Here is a 19,225-nt window from a genome sequence, read left to right as displayed (position 1 = left end):
CGTCGGATTCCAGATCATCAATTCGGAAGCTGTGGAGTCGACACCTGTCCATCCGAGCAAAACACTCTGTTTCATTAAATGTTGTTATCGCATAGGCTTTTGATCGTATTGTGTTTGTATATGCTGTTGGGCTTAATTGTTGTAGGCCCAGCCACACATTCTTCACGCTAACCCTAATCTGTAAACGTCAAAAACATGTTTGTTCTTCGTTTCACTTTGTTTTGTGGCGACGGTAACAATCAATTTCCTCGATTTCTCAAAACGGATTGCGTTATGGATTCTATGTGTTTAATTCCATTAATACAGTCGTCCACTAAGAGTTCTTCAATGCATGTTTCGTGTCGGCGGGATCTGTAATTTCTGGGTATAAATACCTCGGTATTACTCCGTTGTAAGTCACAATCTCTTCTTCTTCCTACTACTCATCTTTCATATACTAAAACGTTCTCAAAGTTCACTGATATTAAAATTTCTGGTGAACCTCTTCCTGTTTAAGTTTATCCTCTGAGTTTTATAAGTTCTTTCCTCTTGATATATTGGCTTTGAAATTCATAATGATCAAACTTTTTCAAAAGCTTTAGTTTATGGGAGATGATTTCGTTTTTGATTTTGTTTGTGGATTCTTTTAAATTTATTCATGTATTGATTATCAATTTTTTAATTCAAAAGCTTCGTTTACGGGAGATGATTTAGATTTCGATTTTGGTGGTTGATTTTGTTTCAGTTTGTTATTTTATTGTTTTTTTTTTTAATTCCTCTCCCTTTGATAATCTCCTTTATGCTTCCCCTTCGATTGCTGTTCAACGAGTCACAGAAAAGTAAAGCACTTTATTGGCCTTTCACTGAATTTTGCAGCTACGTATTATCGTTCTCAAAGTTTATTGATGATCACATCTTTGTCAGCTTCGTTTAGATTCCACTCAAGTTAGGGGTAGTCAAAGAATCATTTTTTTTCTCTTGAATTTGATACAGGTGACCAGCTTGATAACAGGTTTGTCTTTTGCCAAAGATTCTGACTTTCTTCAACAGATTCAAACAAAGAGTTGAGTTTTCTATTGGTATTTGATGAGTCAATTCTAAGTTTGATTCAGTGGAATAATTATTGGTGTTATTTGCGCTTCGTTCCAGCTCATGTAGCTTATTGTACGTTGATGTTTTTTTGTGTTCAGGGGTTTAAAAGGATGACACAAAGTGGCAAAGAAGAAACTATGGCATCTCAATATGCCAGTGCTATGGTTGAGATCAATATATTGCCGTATAAGATCAACATTGTTATCGTTAAGATTTGAGAGAAGATTTGTGAAAATGTGTTGTATATTTCTTTTGCTTACATACAAGATGTAGTCAAAGGGAGAATTGATTACAAAGATATTCTACATAATGACATGGTCAAACTCATAAAGACAAAGGTTGAATGGGTCTTCCGTGTGGCTGGATGTAAACCCCCAATGGACTCTAGTCTTGAACTTGTATGGTCTAGGTTATGGACCATCCATTTCATGATTCATAACACTCCCCCTTGGATGCAATAACCATATAGGGTTTGTAACATGCTAATGTTGCCTCATTAAAACCTCTCCCGGAAAACCTAAAACGGAATGTGGTAAAAAGGGAAACCAGAGAAAGGAAAAAGAGTACAACACACATTACTCCCCCTGATTTGGACATCACTGAAGGTCCTTGAGTCTACGCGTGCCAATCTTGTTGCGTGAACTTCCTGAATGTGCAAAAGGGCAATGATTTGGTGAAGAGGTCGGCTGAGTTTTCACTAGACCGGATCTGAAGGACGTTGACCTCTCCAGCTTTCTGCAACTCATGGGTAAAGAAGAACTTGGGTAGAATATGTTTGGTTCGGTCACCTTTGATATGCCCGTCTTTGAGTTGAGCAATGCAAGCTGCATTATCTTCATATATGATGGTCGGACCCGTTGGGTCGCATATGGACGCATAATGTGGTCCTATACCTTTTGTTCAAAGATGAACTTCGATCTTATAGCTTATCTTTATGATAGCTTATTCATTCATACCACAGCTTGGTTGGTTCATGCTGAGAATTCGACCAACCATAAGTATTACCAAAATTTGGCTAATTTGTGGTGATGGTCTATAACCTTTTCTAAGGTTTTAATGAATAACTATTTAACCTATCTTAGGCTGGTTAGTATAAAACACAAGGAATTTAAAATTCCTCTATGGACTGATTTGAATTGTTCTGATAGAACTCTTCACTTGCTTACATGTAGTAATTTAATTGCATGAACAACTTTAGGAAAATGCTGTTCAAGAGAACTTCTTTTCTCATCTTTTGATTCTGAGCTCAATACCGTTTGGTAAACCTTTTGGTACCAATAATATTATCATCATCATCCAGTGAGTCATATATAGCATACTACATCTTTTGAATTTCTTCCAGACATCATATGTAGTGAAATATGTAGTAGTATCCACCACATTGGATTATATAGACCTTTCCCGGTCTGTCTCACGATTTATCCTTCTTTCAGGATTTATATATTCACTGGGCATCATATGGCGTTTACATATTCATGGCCAATACAATACGCCTTTTATATATCACTTTAAACCCCACGTTTCTTTCATTATTCATTATGAGTACTCTTGTGTGGGTTTATGATCCTCGATACATATCTTTGTATTCATGTGCTACATACTTGCGCATTTTCTATGAATGTATGTGTCGACACACTTATATATTATATATATATATATATAGTTCCTTTTAGTTCCAGACATGGTATAAATCAATTTGAAATTTCATTATCTAGGACCTTAATAACCTTATAACTTGGCGTCCCAAGCTATATGGTATGGTACCTAGTTGTTCAGCTGGCCAGCCTTATATTTCAATGTCTGGAATGGTTTCCTTTAATAAAAATCGGATTTTATCTCATGCACCTTTCTTTCTTTCCGAGGTTCCTTAGAATTTATGGAACTTTATTTGGAACATTTATTTGGTCTATCTTATATAGACTTTGTAGCAACTTGGTTGTGTCTTTAAGACATCAAAACCGTGTGGTGCTAAGCTGGGATGACATAGTCATTCTTTCTCTCGGGTCAATGTTTGTGGCATTTTATTTTGCTATCATTGTAGCATATGGACGTCTATAAATTATTTTTTAGTCCGAGGATCTTTGCCAAGACATTGATGGTTGATACCAGATGGTAGATATCATTCTTTATCATTCTTTATACCAGCTTATTACTTTTCTCCTTTCATTGTTGGATATTCGGATTCATAAACCTTATGTAATCCTTGTTCTTTGGTCTATAATTAGATCACCCATTTTGGCTCAAGGTTTCTTTTAAACTTATGGAGAAAGTATATTCATAATATATATCCAACATATAGTCCCAATCCTCTTTATGAGATTCCAAGATCACATGATCTTAGATGACACATATATTTGTGGTGGATTCTTTCATAATATCTTAAGATGATATATGTCTGGACTCATAACCCGTATCAGTCTGAGGTGGAAATATCTATGATCACTTATATGGCCTGATATAATTACTATGGCCTGATGCAGGTTCATTCTTTTATAACTCATGGTGTCCCCAAGCATACAGACTTTTAGAATTTGAACCTTATAGGTAATGGTCTTTATATCAAATTCAACCAATATGTAATATGGTTGTGGACCATGTTTCACGGATTTCAGTATGGTCATGTATCATGAGATTTGTCCTCACTCCCCCTCATGAACATACTCAAATTCGTGGTGCTTGGGACAATAAATTCCCTTGTGCATAGATATATTGCACACACGTGAGATCTTATGGGATAACATTTGTGCCCTTTTAAATATTTGCATAATAATCTGAATGGCTAAGTATGGTAATGCCATCTAAGTGATAAATTTCGTGGGTTAATCAAACATGATTGCCCTGGCTATTAGGTACTCTTATTCCCTTTTGTCCATTGTTGGAAACCATTTTTTCTTCGTAATTCAATGGACCTTATAGGGTGAATATAATGCCATTTAGGCAAAGCCTTGGTCGAGCTTCTTTTCCTTTCTTTCAAGGAATGTCCAGTTGAGTTCAAGAGTATTTTATAACTGAGCCTGGATGGCAGAGCATGTCGTGCCATTTGTCAAAGGCTTCTTTAAACTATTTGGAAAAGTGAGTTGGGGTATTAATCCTCAATCATATTTATCTTGGCACAATAAAGGCATATAGATATAGTTTTTTATCAAACAACAGTTTGAATAAGATAATGATGAACTCAAAGTAATTCATTTTATTAATGAAGTCGTGTATAAAGCAAAGTATCAAAGCAATTCATGAAACATAAACTCAGGAAACATAAAAATGAGAATGTCAAAAGACAATTATATAATATGGCCTTCACAATGCATGTGTTGCCATATGGCGCTCAACTTCAGCTTCATCAGCTATAGGATGTCTCATCTCATTATTCTTTAGCTCAATGTATCTTTTCTGAAGCTTGTCAAATTTGTTGATGGTATCTTTGATTTTCTGCTTTCTTTGTTCAGAAGCAAAAAGATATGACAAAAGGTCATTATAAGTGGTGAACTTCTTAGCCGTGTGTAGCAACAGCACATCCTTTGGATAGAATGTGGAGTAGGTCTTATATAATAAAGAATAATGTGTTATCCTTTCACCACATAGTTCAAGACTATAAGCAATATCCATCAGAGCTGAATTATATTTGTCCACGGATTCAAAATCCTGGAATCTGAGGATCTCCCATTCATGGTTGGCCTTTTGCCACAATACCGGTTTGAACATTTTCCTTATCTGTAACCAAAGGTCACAAGGATCCTTAACATGGAGATACATGTCTCTTAATTCCTCAGTGAGATGATAACGAATAATTGTTATAGCTCTATGCCTTTCACTGTCAATGATATCATTGTACTCATTGATGCATTGTCCGAGTCCTCTGGATCTCAGGGCAACAAGAGTATTCTTTACTCATTCTAGGTAATTATCTCCAGAGAGATTTAGGGCAGAGTAATCTGAGGGTTCAAATCTCGACATCTGAATATTTAACGAGTAATTCAAGCACTCAGAATTCTATGTAAGCAATAAAATAAATCAATGTATATGATTTCAATAAGGCTTTCCTCTTTATGAGATTCCAAGATCACATGATCTTAGATGACACATATATTTGTGGTGGATTCTTTCATAATATCTTAAGATGATATATGTCTGGACTCATAACCCGTATCAGTCTGAGGTGGAAATATCTATGATCACTTATATGGCCTGATATAATTACTATGGCCTGATGCAGGTTCATTCTTTTATAACTCATGGTGTCCCCAAGCATACAGACTTTTAGAATTTGAACCTTATAGGTAATGGTCTTTATATCAAATTCAACCAATATGTAATATGGTTGTGGACCATGTTTCACGGATTTCAGTATGGTCATGTATCATGAGATTTGTCCTCACTCCCCCTCATGAACATACTCAAATTCGTGGTGCTTGGGACAATAAATTCCCTTGTGCATAGATATATTGCACACACGTGAGATCTTATGGGATAACATTTGTGCCCTTTTAAATATTTGCATCATAATCTGAATGGCTAAGTATGGTAATGCCATCTAAGTGATAAATTTCGTGGGTTAATCAAACATGATTGCCCTGGCTATTAGGTACTCTTATTCCCTTTTGTCCATTGTTGGAAACCATTTTTTCTTCTTAATTCAATGGACCTTATAGGGTGAATATAATGCCATTTAGGCAAAGCCTTGGTCGAGCTTCTTTTCCTTTCTTTCAAGGAATGTCCAGTTGAGTTCAAGAGTATTTTATAACTGAGCCTGGATGGCAGAGCATGTCGTGCCATTTGTCAAAGGCTTCTTTAAACTCTTTGGAAAAGTGAGTTGGGGTATTAATCCTCAATCATATTTATCTTGGCACAATAAAGGCATATAGATATAGTTTTTTATCAAACAACAGTTTGAATAAGATAATGATGAACTCAAAGTAATTCATTTTATTAATGAAGTCGTGTATAAAGCAAAGTATCAAAGCAATTCATGAAACATAAACTCAGGAAACATAAAAATGAGAATGTCAAAAGACAATTATATAATATGGCCTTCACAATGCATGTGTTGCCATATGGCGCTCAACTTCAGCTTCATCAGCTATAGGATGCCTCATCTCATTATTCTTTAGCTCAATGTATCTTTTCTGAAGCTTGTCAAATTTGTTGATGGTATCTTTGATTTTCTGCTTTCTTTGTTCAGAAGCAAAAAGATATGACAAAAGGTCATTATAAGTGGTGAACTTCTTAGCCGTGTGTAGCAACAGCACATCCTTTGGATAGAATGTGGAGTAGGTCTTATATAATAAAGAATAATGTGTTATCCTTTCACCACATAGTTCAAGACTATAAGCAATATCCATCAGAGCTGAATTATATTTGTCCACGGATTCAAAATCCTGGAATCTGAGGATCTCCCATTCATGGTTGGCCTTTTGCCACAATACCGGTTTGAACATTTTCCTTATCTGTAACCAAAGGTCACAAGGATCCTCAACATGGAGATACATGTCTCTTAATTCCTCAGTGAGATGATAACGAATAATTGTTATAGCTCTATGCCTTTCACTGTCAATGATATCATTGTACTCATTGATGCATTGTCCGAGTCCTCTGGATCTCAGGGCAACAAGAGTATTCTTTACTCATTCTAGGTAATTATCTCCAGAGAGATTTAGGGCAGAGTAATCTGAGGGTTCAAATCTCGACATCTGAATATTTAACGAGTAATTCAAGCACTCAGAATTCTATGTAAGCAATAAAATAAATCAATGTATATGATTTCAATAAGGCTTTCCCCCAAATCATATAATTTATTTGCTTAAGCAATCTTAGTATGAGAATGATCAATTGATCATTGCATCTAGTAATCCTTTTAATTATAATTCAAATTGGATTGATTATATATATAGGGTATTAAGGCCCTTTAGAATTTGAATAAGGATCAATCATCATTTTATTAAATGAGATCAAGCAAGATAGATGAAATCAAGAAAATGCATGGATCAAGAAATAGCTGAATGTATGTTCAGAACTAAGCATTGGACTTAAACAATCTATATGTGATTCCTAATGCATGAGGATATTTGGTTTTCAAAGATCATAAAGCAAAAACCGATTCCTTCCCCCTTTTACAGGGTAAACCAAGACAAGAAAATTTTATAATTTTCAGGATATGTCTAGAACAAATTCAATTAGATTTTTGATCAATCGGTTTCAAAGCTGGTTTATGTTTTCAAATTAAACAAACATGCTTAACTTTAAAAATAATCGATTTAATCTAATTAGATGCAAGTAATATGAACCAATTTAGATTTTATTTTAAATGCCCCATGATTAGAATGATCTATTATATGTATGCATGCTCAGTTTTAATAAAACTATATGACAAGCGGATGCATGGAAATGATCAGTTCATGATATGTGTATGATCTAACAATTTACTAATTCATGTTTGATCTAATAGATGCTATCAGGTATGTATATATGATCAGTATATAATTCAATCATCACAAAATCAGTTTTCAATGTTGGTTTTTAGATCAAGATAAATTTATATCATTTGTTCAAACTATAATGAACCGATTTCAAGGCCGGTTTAGATTTAGATAAATTTTGACAAACAACTATGTGATCAAATGATTTCAGCTTAGTATTTATTTTAGCCTATGTCATAACTATTTAAATCAAGACTATATGTTATAATATTTTGATAAATACTACCTAGTCAAAGATATGCATTTAAAACAATCATAAAAGCTTTAAATTTTGATCAGTTACAATATAAAACATCAATGGTCAAAGATATGCATTGATTAGGATTTAAGTTTTGATATCTTTGGGTTTTGACTGAAAGATTATGGCTGAAAAGATTGTGGCCGGAAAAGATCATGGCCGGAAAAAAAAATCATGGCCGGATTTGGATTTAGGGGTTCAGCCGATTATTGCTTAGAGTTTAGGGGATTGATAAAAATCAAGAAAAAAGGATTTAGGGAATTGATATGTATAATGACCATCAAGATACATATCCGGTTATAAAACAAACAAGGGGATTTGAGATTTTGATGTGGATAAGGACCGATTTGGATCCGTAAGCACATCGAATGGGATTAAGATTTTGATGGCCAGCTTATTCATCTGGCTATACAGCCGGTAATACGGCCAAACAAAGATTATGGGTTTCAATCCTTTAGTCAATCCGGATGTAAGGCCGGATCAAAATAGGAGAAAGGAGAACCGATTTTAAGGCTTGCTAGCTAAAAGGGGTTTATCATTTTCTCTAATATCTTTTATAATTTCAAATAGTTCTTAGAAACAAGATTCATATAGATATTAGATTATTAATAAGTTTTATAAGTTTTTAGAGATTCTTAGATCTTTAGAGATTCAAATAATTTTAGAATCAAGATTCATATAGATCTTAGATTCAAGATTAATATTTGTGATAATTTTAGATCTATAGATTTTTATAAGTTTTATGATTCAAATAGATCTAATAATCAGGATTCAGATATGTGGTGTTCTTAGATTTTATGGATAGATTAGTTTACCTTTTAGAAAACACCAAATTGATCTGAATGGACCACCGTGAGAGAGAGCTGATCCGCGGATGAGCTGGTTGAGAGAGAGGTGGAGGAGCTGGCCGGAAAACCGTGAGAGGGATAGACTTGGCCGGCGGAGCAAGGCCGAGGGCCGGAAAAGATGGGCGGAAAAGAGATGATCGCCGGCGGATGGGATTGCCCAGGTGGAGAGAGTCTCGTGCTGATAACGTATTAAGATTTGAAAGAAGATTTGTGAGAATGTGTTGTATATTTCTTATTGCTTACACCACTATATATAGTGGTTCATACAAGGTGGAGTCAAAGGGAGAATTGATTACAAAGATACTCTACATAATGACATGGTCAAACTCATAAAGACAAAGGTTGAATGGGTCTTCCATATGGCTGGACGTAAACCTCCAATGGACTCTAGTCTTGAACTTGTATGGTCTAGGTTATGGACCATCCACTTCATGATTCATAACAGTTATTCATTTAATTTTTATCCACACATCCGTTTCTTTCGTAATAAAGTGTGTAGTCTATAATATCAGTGATTTGATTAGAATCGTGAAACTAATGCCGTATAACAAAATTATTCACTGCTTTTTTGTTCAAAAAATTCAAAGAGATAATTAACATGAGAAAATTCGTAATAACAAAAAAATATCAGAATCGCTGAGTTGATTTTAAATGTTTTATCAAACCAATATTAAAAACTACATATCAAAGAAGTGAATCCCATGGTTTTTTTTCTTTAAATAAATAATTTTCAGTTAAGTGAAATTAACAAGGTATTAACGCAAAACAACAACTAAAAGCTAATAGATGATCAAAACAAATTTTCAAAAAATAATAGTTTGAAAAAAAAATATACAGAAAATAAAAATATATAAAATAATTGAATCCTGCTTTTTATAATTGTCTAAATACTTATATTTTTATAATAGATTGTAATATTTATATATCAAAAATAAGATATAAAATATATAATACAAAACTAAAATTTAAACAAAAAACCCGGACGTAGCCCGGGCCGACCCTAGTATCTTTATATAAAATAGAGTTTGCTCTCTCCTTAGAGAACCACCTAGGATGCCACATAGGAAAGTCATCTCCTAACAGCTTGACACGTGTCTCTCTCTTCAAAAACTCACCGTTTCATTAACTTGGGAAACCAATTGACGTGGGCTTATCTATGTGTTAAAAACAAAAGCCCATCCCAATTGTCCAATTAATACATCATTTTCGAGAAGGCAACCATTGGCGTTCATCGTCTCCTTCGATCTCTGCATATCTGAACCGCCATTGGAGTTCCTGTATGGTGCTCTGAGACGACCCTTCGTGAAGAATCTCTAGAATCAAGCTAGGTTCATGTCATTTCGATTGAGATTCTTCCCCTATGAAATGTTACGGATGCATTGATTCATCGCAATTAATGACGCTTTTAACTCATTCAACCCACCCCAAGCACGATTCCTCATTCAATACACTCTACAAACGATGAATCTCCGGCTATAAAAAGATGAACCTTCATCCCGTGGACAGATCACTTTGTAACGAACAATGAGTGGAAAAAGTCTCCGTTTTTCATGTTTTACAGTCTGATTCCATCTCACTCCTTTTCCAAGAAGGCTCCGACGAGATCTCCAGTGACTAATGGGAACTCCACGCCGAAGAGATTCTTCAAACGGCCGTTTCGTCATCCGTCTCCGGCTAAATGCATCATCGCGATACGGCACGGCTCCGTGAAGCCGAAAGAGGCAGCGTGGGTTTTGGATAAGAGCTTTGATTCTCCAAGAGTTTCTCTAGGATGTACGACCTCGGTTATGAAGTTTGCCGTGGCCAGTGCTCTTAAGTTTAAAAAGGTGATAAAAAGTCGATGTTAATGTTTTTTTTTTTTGATAACCCAGGTTTCCTACCACTCATCGACAGGGTGACGGCCAACAGGGCGATATAACCCGTACATTGGCACCCGTACATCGAGAGAACAGACTAGCCACGTGGGTGTCCAAACGGAGCTCCACGTGGGTGTCCAAACGGAGCTCCACGTGTTGGCTCCTGGATGCTGCAGCCCGCATATGAAATCCGCAGTGGCCGGGAATCGAACCCAGGTGGCGGTACTCACAGCTGTGAGCCCTTTACCACCTTAGCTAGATGCCCCGGTTGTGTTAATGTTAATGTTATTCACGAAGCAAAATTTAGTGCTTTATGATTTTTGATTAAAAAAGTGGTTTTTGATTTGATGTCTTTTGGTTATGTTTCATCTTTTAGATTGTTTGTAATTGTTGTGTTGATTAAGACGGCTATTGCCATTGAAATGTGAGGAGAGAAGTGAAGATATTGAAAACTTTGTCTGGTTATGATAATCTCCACATTTCTATGATGCATATGAAGATCATGATGATGTCTACATTGTGATGGAGCAAGCTCTCTTTTAGCTCAGGCTTCTTTGGAGAGTCTTAAACAAGTGATTTGTTGCTTTAGGCTAGGCTATGTGAAGAAGGTTTTGGAGATGTCTAGCAACAGAGCAATAACAACAATTGTAAGAAAAGACTTAGAGCCAAATTCTCTAATGAGAAACTTAAGAGCCAATCTTCATGCTAATAATATCTTTTATGTTTTCAGGTTCTGAGCCAACATTACAGATGAAGCTTCAACCATGTTAAGAAGGTGTTCTATTATGTTTTAATAACATGCCAATGTTTTTATCCCTACCTATATATCTTTTTTTATTTGGATGCATTATCGACTCTTTATTTACTTTTTTTCCAGGTGATCCAGTGGGCAAAATAGGGAGAATAACCACACGCTCTTTGTTTAAGAGTTGTGTTAACCACATTGTGATGTCTCCACTTTTTTTAAAAAAACTGATTAGTCTCCACTTTTTTAAAAAAAACCTTTTAGTCTCCACTTTGATTGATAATTTTCCATGCTTAAATGATAGAAAAGAATGTGTCACTGATATACTTAAGACAGTTATGCAGATTTTCTAGAGTGCAGTTTGAAACTGATTGAACATCCAACGTAAATGGTTTAACTTCAAAAGGGTCAATCTTGAGAGAATAGATTTTCTAGACTACTAAGAGAGTAAAAAAAAATTTGATTGAGTGATTGAATCAATCAGTAAACAAAAAAAAGGTCATATCAGATCAATTAAAGTACAAACCCATGACCTGGGTTTCAAAATAGCGCTTGCGCTCGATGGTGATGAGCTTTGTGCCTTGCGTGGATGTCTTAGAAAAGACGTTAAGTTTGTATACAATACGAAAGAGAGATTAACATAATAAACATGAAAACATCACGAAGTTTTAGAGAGAGATTAACATAATAAACATGCCCACAACATAGCGAGAGTTAATTACTTTATTAAGAAACGACCAATACCTTTTTGGTACAAGACCAAAGTTTTTTTTGGGTTATTCAGTGACTAAAGCTACGATATGCAGTACTTCTTTGTTAAAAGTTAAAACACAGAACATAAAGTAAAATACAAACAATTTGAATCATCTGTAGTTAGACTAAAACTATAGCAAAATAATAATTTTCTATTAAACTTTTGATAAATAAATAAGTTTATTGTTTTTAAAATAAATATTCAAATAAATTGATAAATTGTTTTAGTAAAACACATGAAAATTAATTTAATTTCAGTTGAAAATAAGTTAAACATTTTAAATATATTTATATTATTTGTTCATTTGTTTTACGGGCGGGCTTACCCTAGTCTTTATATATAAAAGAGAGGTTGCTCTCTCCTGATGAAGCCACCTCAGCGTCTAGGTCACAAATTCATGTTATGTGCTTACACATGTCACTTTTTAAGAAAATCAAAACTGCTTAAAAGACTTTGGACTTCGCTTATTTTTCTTTATTTCACGATTCTGTTCAAAGGTCATATGGGCCCCTCAATATATTCAAGTTAATTCAGCCCAAAACTTTAATTGAAACCTAAAAGCAAGATGTGTTCACGCCGTCGTCTTCCTCGAACATCTTCGCTCTGAAACTGTGATCAAGTTAGTCGCTCTCATAGAGGTTGTTCAAGTTTCATAAACTCTTCCGTCTGCAATCATGGAGATAATTACTTTCGTTGCGTTTCTATGTCTATGTCGGCGTCGTTTTGTTTTCGATTCATCTCCTCTTAGGCTTTAAAACATGCATTGATTCATCGTCATTAATGAAGTCTTAACTATTTCGATCCACTGGATCCACGATTACACATTCAATGGTTCTTATCCCTCTTCCTAGCGGTGGATCTCCCATTATAAAAAGTTAACGCCTCATCTCAGGAGAATCATCCTCACAATTCCAATTGCATTCTAAAATTTCTTTCTCTATATAATGACTAAATTCCATTTTACTTGCTGAATTGAAATTCGGCTGTTGATCTTCCGTCGTCAAGGTGCGGCTGCTCAGAAACTGAAAAGCGCAACGCTGTGACGAGTTGATGGGAGTTGACATAATCCTTAAAACTCTTTAACAGCTTCTTTTTAAACTACATGGGCGTTTTAACTCATAATTATCCAACTTCTGTATTCAGATATTGATTTAAACTCTTTTGAATGAGAAATCTTGAAACTGTTTGTTGATTAGGCTTTTTTTTTTCACATGTGATTCAGTCGACACTCATGCCAGCCACCGTAATGTCAACCGTCTAGACACCTTCCGGCACCACCATCTCAAGGCGGGTACTCTGTTCACTGTTAGTGGAGCATTACGTGGCTCTAAGGTTTGAGTATTGTTGGGTACTTTCACACTAACAAGAGGTTTGATGATGTGGAGCTTTGTGGTGATCACTTCTCTCGCTATTTTCCTTCCTCACCAATTCTCTTGGTAAAATTTTGTATCCTTTGGACTCAGGTACATCGGTTGATTGAAGCACTAACTAGGTAACCATCTTATGCTCTTTTATTTTTGAAAAACAAAAAGCTTGAAGCCTTATCAAATGGTAAAAATCGAAGGCATGTGATGCAGGTTGGTATTTTAAGGACAAGGTTTTGGACAGCTTAGCATAGCCTTTTTTTTTGTTCTCATACAATTTTTTTTTGTGTACAGACAACTTAGTATAGCTTGGAAATGAAATTTAGAATTAGCCAATTATGTAAGTAATATTTATATATAAAGGTCACTCTACACAAGTATATTGTTATTGCTATACAAGAAATATACTGTTAATAATATAGGAAGTCTTAGAAGCTCGAATTCTTTTAGTATTTGCATTCATTATTTTTATTGCATCCTACACAAATGCTGTCAATGTAAAGATATAAAACATGACTAAACTGTCTACTTGAATTGTGTGCACAACCGTCTTGATACCAAGCTCATATTGTTTTTTTTTTTACTTTCTATTTGATGCAATTTAATTTTGCTGCAGTTAATGTCAATTTTTTCAATTTTTTTGTTTTTTTTTCTATATTACATGATAGCTTTCTGTGAATGATGCTTCTAATAACTGGAAAATGGTTGGAACAGATGTAGGAAACAAACTATTCTTGAAAGAGCCACTAGCCAATGTAATTTTGTTAGATTACATTTCATCTGAGTCCTGAGAAATGCAAAGTTGTGACATATTTTGTCAGATTACATTTGATTATGTCTCCAAGTAAGCTATAATATATACACGGCCTGAAGATGAAAATACATGGAAGACATGAAGTGCTTTCTCTATATTTCTCTAATGTGCAAGAATTTCTATATTTCTCTAACGTGCAAGAATATTTTTTCCCTACAAATAATAGGAATCCTAAATAATAATTTTGGGAACTTTTTCTAATATTAGATCATTATTTTTTATTAAAACAAAATGAGCACTGGATATACATGCATATGCTAGACAATTATCATAATTTAATCCCCTAAATTTTAAACCAACAAAGTGAAAAATCTAACTAACCAAAATTTACAATACCCATAAAAGATGAGGACTATTAACACAACAAATATTAAAGACCAAGAACCAGAAAATACAATAAAAAAAGCAATACCAACAAAATACAAGCTAGAATGCACTTGACATTAAGGAGGTGTTATTGGTTTATATATTTTGATTGATTTAGAAATCTATATAGTATTTATAAATCCAAGTAAAATATGCAAATCCGGAGGTTTTCCCTCGAATTTGAGTCTTTGTATTTTTAACTAAAAAATCCAAACAAATCCATTCAAATCCATTATAAAATCAAATATATTAGTAAATCCGTACAATTGAATAACACTTGATTTGATACAGAATTTATGAAGCATTAAACCAATAACACATGATTTTAATACAGATTTGAAAATCATAGAACCAATAACACTAGATTTAGTTCGGATTTTCAAATCCATTAAAATACAACAACCAATAACCCCTACTTACAATACCCATAAAAGATCAGGACTATTAACACAACGAATATTAAAGACCAAGAACCAGAAAAAACTATAGAAATATAATACCAACAAAACACAAGCTTTAGTCAAAAAAAAAAAAAAACACAAGCAAGAATGAACTTCATGCCAAGAAATATGTAATATTGGTATTTCAATGTAACTTAAAAAAAAAGACACCAAATTGGAAACATTCGCAAATATATAGTAACAATCAAAACATCCGAATACAAATCCAAAAAGCAAATAAAATTTGCATACAAAAGAAAAGAATTCAAACAAAAAATACATTACATCCGTACCCGCGGGACCAATTCTAGGCACCATGCATTTACGTTAGTACATTTTGAAAAAAAAACATACAATAGCCTTACACTAATCACTATTTTTTTTTTATCAAATCACTATGTTATTTTGATAGAAAAATGTATTAAATAATTAGCTATGTTTTGACCAAAAGATAAATAATTAGATATGTAGGAACACTTATACGCACACAGTTAAAAAAAACCAGAGAACTGCTCTAGTTTAAATGTTAATTAATTCATTAATTAAACCAATTTGTTAAGCAAACCAGGTCGTTACAGTTTTATAAAAAACATAAAATGCATCTACTCATTTTTTTCTCATTGAGAAAGCTTCAGTTCAAAATTTAACTAATTCATTAACTAAATCAATTAGTTAAGCAAATCGGGTTACGTAACTTTTGTCGGTGTTATAAAATTATGAATTTTTGAAAAAATTAAATATTTTTGAAAAAATATACTATTGGTTGTAAATTTAAGGGGATAGTCCATTAACTTACTTAGAGACTAATTGGAAACAAATGTTCTAAATAGTTTTAAGTGAATTGAAACATTAAAACAAATTAACCAATTAAACACCATAACTAAAATTTAATTAATTTTTGATCATTCTGCTCTCCTTCTTATATATAATTTTCAATAACAAAAAAAATGGATACAAAATTTTTTGAATAGCGTAAGACAAAAAGATTGAATTATTTAGAATTATTTTATATTTGTCGATAGCTACTTATATGTTTATGATAGATTATAAAATTTATATATTAAATAAACATACTAAATATATAATCAAAATTTAAATTTAAACAAAAACCTGGGAGAGGCCCGGGCCGACCCTAGTCTTATTAAATAAAGTTGAGTTTGCTCTCTTCTCCTGCGTCCACGTCACCCTGGACTAAGGGGCAAATCGCGCCACGTGGCTGCATGGTAAGGCACTTTCAATTTTTTTTTCTGCCGGGTCGCTCAGTCTATTTATTGAACTGGGCTTTTATTATTTTGCGAATAAAGCCCAAATCCGAAACCCAATTTTTATCACATCTGTTAGAAACTCGCATGGAGTTAGGTTTTCCTCTTCCATTTTCCTTTTGCGCCGCTACCTCCACGATGAAATCCCACGGAAGCTTAAAGCAACGTTACGATCTACATAACGTCTACAAATCTTTTCCTAAATCTGAAATCGTCTTCAAACTCATACAAACACATCGACATGGCGACTTCTCGGGTTCGAGAACAACAAGCGACTGATCGGACGTGCATAATAGGAAGAGGAATATCCACGCGCCGAATAGTCACATGAGAAAGAGGAGAGAGAAATGATGGGAGAGGAGCCAGAGCGCGAGCACAAGGGAGACGATCGTCACGTAGTTCACTTTGAAGTAAGGGAGATCCCTCCGGATCCGATAATACGCATCAGTAAGAGATTCCGCCCTGAAATTGCCCGTTGCTGCGATAGGCTTTGGCGGATCAAAGCCGAGAGGCGAGAGAGGAAAGTGCAGAACGCCGGTGTAGGAGACGGGTTATGGTTTACGCTATGGTAAATCGATCTCTCTCTGAAGCAACCCATCCGTTTACATCTTAACGTCATGATCTGGTGTAAACAGCCTCACCAAAGAATATCTACCATCCATGTGGACATAGAAAGCAATTCAGCACAAGTGTAACATTAATGTTTGTGGAACATAATCTATAAAAGGACAGCTTTTGTAACACACGTATGTAAGTTCCTGGACACGTACTTTGTTTCTTGATGTTCTATATTAGTTTGGTTTCTAAGACACTACCATAATCTTTTTATCCAGGTTTTAAAGAACCACATGATATATTTTTGAACTTATTTCTTACTGGTGACTGAGAATCGGTTTCAGTGCTTAGTTGTTTATATTTGCTTGATATGCAGGATAGATCCTATTCTAGAGGTCCAGTTGGAATCAATGTTGGGGAGATGAGTGAATTGAGGCTTATAAGAGTCTGAGAGCAGTCCACACTATACTATTCGCTAATGGTGGTGCAGATATACATATAATGAGAGTTGGTGTTTATGAAGAACAGTGGGTTAGTCCTTAAAAATTATGAAGACCAAAGGTACCAACGATCTTTGTTTTTTTTTCATATTTTCTGTTATGTCATTGTTCTCAGTAACAACGACGCACCACTGGAGTTAAAACCTTTCCTCACAAAGGAAACACACACAACCAGCAGAGCTAACATGATCATGGAAAGTATTTGAAGTGAGTGCAACTTCAATCTATGGAGACGAATATTAAATGGACCTGTCAGGTTAAAGCAGAATCTACCTACGTATGGGTATCTGTGCACAGAAGCTTTAAAGATAAGGAACTTACTGAAAAGTGCAGTTCCGTTTGGAGATTAAGAAATCATAGATATGAAGATGTTTCTGTGATGTGGCTTCCATGTGATGTGACTGCTTAGGTCGATGTGAATATAGATGGAGGGGCTTAAGAGAAAATCCACCTCTATGGTATGCTTTTATCGTTCTTTAACATAGTTATTTATGGCTTTCGTATGGTCAGTCAATCGGTATTTCTATTCACCATGCAGGAACATGGTGGTCCAGAGTGAATCAGTCGACGAAGGAGAAGAAGAGAAAATCTTCAGGTAGTGAAAGAGGAAGATGATATTGATACCATTAAAGATGCAGAGAATGAAAGGAATGATGTCGAAGCTAATCATGAAGGTGATTATTGAAGCTACGCTTACAACAATAATTACATGTGCACTTCTAACTAGGATAACAACCTTCTTCATATTATAGTCTTGATTGTAACTTAATCCTTGATCTCAAACTAACTGTAACTATACCCGTGGGAGTTGGTGGTTCCTCATTCAATGATTTACTTTTAACTGATTTCCTTGATAAATTTATGGAGAAGAAACCAAAGCAAAACACTTGGCATAGTGGCTCCCAAATCGAACCTTCCAAGAAGGATGACTACCTTAACGGTGTCCTTGCTTTCACACGTACCATTGGGGACTGTGAACTGAAGACTGCTGACTCCTTTCACTGCCTTCCACTACAAGAAAACACATGCTTAACTATGAAAATTAACGAGGAAAAACAATCCTCGTAAATTTGCGTCGAGTTTACGACGAATTTACGTGAAAAACTAAAGTCATCGTTATTTCCTCGTAACGTAACGACAAAACTGTTTCGTCGTAAAGTGGATGTAATTTTACGAGTATTTTACGAGGAAAAACTATTTCCTCGTAAATACGACGTAAACTTTGCGTGGTATTTACGAGGTAATAGTTTACGTGTATTTAGCGAGAAAATTTTTGAATCCACCAACTTTATAGGTGTTACACGTTTTTTTTGCCCACCTAATTAATTTTCGTCGTAAATTCATAGCAAAATTACAACTACCAGATTCGAATTTTCCTATAAATATGGATGTTTGAACATCATTTTAAACACACCAACAACAAAAAACGTGAAAGAAAAAAAATGGCTGGCTCCGGGACTATTTACGAGTTGCGGAAGTGGATGTATATGCATAGAGATGCTAACGGGAGAGTGACGAAAGAATACCTTGCGGGTCTGGAGACATTTATGCATCAAGCAGATTCAACACCGCTCGCCCAAGAAAGTGGTAAGATGTTCTGTCCTTGTCGGAAATGCAACAATTCGAAACTGGCAAATCGTGAAAATGTTTGGAAGCATTTAATAAATAGAGGTTTCACGGCAAATTACTATATCTGGTTTCAACATGGAGAAGGTTTTAATTATGATCAGAATGAAGCTAGTAGTAGTAATAGCAATTTTCAGGAAAAAGAACCGGTTGATCATCATTTGCATAATGAACATAGTTACCATCAGGAGGAGATGGTAGATTATGATAGGGTTCATGATATGGTAGCTGATGCATTCGTAGCTCATGATGAAGATGAAGAACCTAATATAGATGCAAAAAAGTTTTACGAAATGTTAAACGCGGCGAATCA

General features: G+C 34.7%; 1 long non-coding RNA gene across 1 annotated transcript; it reads left to right on the top strand.

Moving 5' to 3' along the window:
- Positions 1-16,296: 16,296 nt before the first annotated feature.
- Positions 16,297-18,131, top strand: LOC106376294. The gene is made up of 3 exons (XR_001275446.3): positions 16,297-16,981; positions 17,163-17,744; positions 17,825-18,131. It is a non-coding gene; the product is annotated as an uncharacterized LOC106376294 (long non-coding RNA).
- The last annotated feature ends 1,094 nt before the right edge of the window (positions 18,132-19,225 follow it).

Source organism: Brassica napus, chromosome C9 (assembly GCF_020379485.1).
Source record: "Brassica napus cultivar Da-Ae chromosome C9, Da-Ae, whole genome shotgun sequence".
Classification (NCBI taxonomy): domain Eukaryota; kingdom Viridiplantae; phylum Streptophyta; class Magnoliopsida; order Brassicales; family Brassicaceae; genus Brassica; species Brassica napus.
Note: the sequence above shows the minus strand (reverse complement) of the source record. Positions and strands in the feature narration are given on the sequence as shown.